This window comes from Triticum urartu, chromosome 7A (assembly GCF_056163025.1).
Source record: "Triticum urartu cultivar PI428250 chromosome 7A, HENAU_Tu73, whole genome shotgun sequence".
Lineage (NCBI taxonomy): Eukaryota > Viridiplantae > Streptophyta > Magnoliopsida > Poales > Poaceae > Triticum > Triticum urartu.
In genome coordinates, this window is record NC_141879.1 from 75,089,288 (window position 1) to 75,091,948 (window position 2,661).

Sequence of the window (2,661 nt, forward strand, 5' to 3'; positions counted from 1 at the left end):
AGAATAAACCATTGACCATCGGAGCATGACCATAAAACATATCTCTCATATAAATAGAACAACCATTATTCTCAGATTTAAATGAGTAGCCATCTCGTATTAAACGAGATCCTGATACAATGTTCATGCTCAAACTTGGCACGAAATAACAATTATTGAGGTTTATAACTAATCCCGTAGGTAAATGTAGAGGTAGCGTGCCGACGGCGATCATATCGACCTTGGAACCATTCCCGACGCGCATCGTCACCTCGTCCCTCCCCAGTCTCTGTTTATTCTGCAGCTCCTGCTGTGAGTTACAAATATGAGCAACAGCACCGGTATCAAATACCCAGGAGTTACTTCGAGTACTGGTAAGGTACACATCAATTACATGTATATCACATATACCTTTTGTTTTGCCGGCCTTCTTGTCCGCTAAATATTTGGGGCAGTTCTGCTTCCAGTGACCCTTCCCTTTGCAATAAAAGCACTCCGTCTCAGGCTTGGGTCCATACTTTGACTTCTTCTTCCCAGCAGCTTGCTTGCCGGGCGCGACAACTTCCTTGCCGTTCTTCTCAAAGTTCTTTTTACCCTTGCCCTTCTTGAACTTGGTGGTTTTATTGACCATCAACACTTGATGTTCCTTCTTGACTTCTACCTCTGCTGATTTCAGCATTGCAAATACTTCAGGAATGGTCTTTTCCATCCCCTGCATATTGAAGTTCATCACAAAGCTCTTGTAGCTTGGTGGAAGCGACTGGAGGATTCTGTCAATGACCGCATCATCCGGGAGATTAACTCCCAGCTGAGTCAAGCGGTTATGTAACCCAGACATAGTGAGTATGTGCTCACTGACAGAACTATTTTCCTCCATCTTACAGCTGAAGAATTTGTCGGAGACTTCATATCTCTCGACCCGGGCATGAGCTTGGAAAACCATTTTCAGCTCTTCGAACATCTCATATGCTCCATGTCTCTCAAAACGCTTTTGGAGCCCCGGCTCTAGGCTGTAAAGCATGCCGCACTGAACGAGGGAGTAGTCATCAGTACGTGTTTGCCAAGCGTTCATAGCGTCTTGGTTCTGTGGGACGGGTGGATCACCTAGCGGTGCTTGTAGGACATAATCTTTCTTGGCAGCTATGAGGATGATCCTCAGGTTCCGGACCCAGTCCGTATAGTTGTTGCCATCGTCTTTCAGTTTGGTTTTCTCTAGGAACGCGTTGAAATTGAATACAACGTTGGCCATTTGATCTACAAGACATATTGTAAAGATTTTAGACTAAGTTCATGATAATTAAGTTCATCTAATCAAATTATTAATGAACTCCCACTTAGATAGACATCCCTCTTCTAGTCATCTAAGTATAACATGATCCGAGTTGGCTAGGTCGTGTCCGATCATCACGTGACACGGACTAGTCAACGTCGGTGAACATCTTCATGTTGATCGTATCTTCTATACGACTCATGCTCGACCTTTCGGTCTTCTGTGTTCCGAGGCCATGTCTATGCACATGCTAGGCTCGTCAAGTCAACCTAAGTGTATTGCGTGTGTAAATCTGTCTTACACCCGTTGTATGTGAACGTAAGGATCTATCACACCCGATCATCACGTGGTGCTTCGAAACGACGAACTGTAGCAACGGTGCACAGTTAGGGGGAACACTTTCTTGAAATTATTATGAGGGATCATCTTATTTACTACCGTCGTTCTAAGCAAACAAGATGCAAAACATGATAAACATCACATGCAATCAAATAATAATAGTGACATGATATGGCCAATATCACATAGCTCCTTTGATCTCCATCTTGGGGCTCCATGATCATCCTGTCACCATCATACTCATCGACATGTAAGTTGTGATTCCTATTACAATAGCATGAACATCTCATACATCACATATAGATCATTCATCATTCATCACAACTTTGGCCATATCACATCACATAGCATACCCTGCAAAAACAAGTTAGACGTCCTCTAATTGTTGTCTGCATGTTTTACGTGGCTGCTATGGGTTTCTAGCAAGAACGTTTCTTACCTACGCAAAGACCACAACGTGATATGCCAATTGCTATTTGCCCTTCATAAGGACCCTTTTCATCGAATCCGATCCGACTAAAGTAGGAGAGATAGACACCCGCTGGCCACCTTATGCAACTAGTGCATGTTAGTCGGTGGAACCTGTCTCACGTAAGAGTACGTGTAAGGTCGGTCCGGGCCGCTTCATCCCACGATGCTGCCGAATCAAGATAAGACTAGTAACGGCAAGCATATTGAACAAAATCAACGCCCACAACTACTTTGTGTTCTACTCGTGCAAGAGAACTACGCATAGACCTAGCTCATGATGCCACTGTTGGGGAACGTTGCAGAAAACAAAAAATTTCCTACGGTTTCACCAAGATCCATCTAGGAGTTCATCTAGCAACGAGTGATTAGATGCATCTACGTACCTTGTAGATCGCGAGCGGAAGCGTTCAAAGAACGGGGATGATGTAGTCGAACACGACGTGATTCAAATCACCGATGATCTTAGCACCGAACGGACGGTGCCTCCGCGTTCAACACACGTACGGAACGGATGACGTCTCCTCCTTTCTTGATCCACCAAGGGGGGAAGAGAGGTTGATGAAGATCCAGCAGCACGACGGCATGGTGGTGGATGCAGGGCG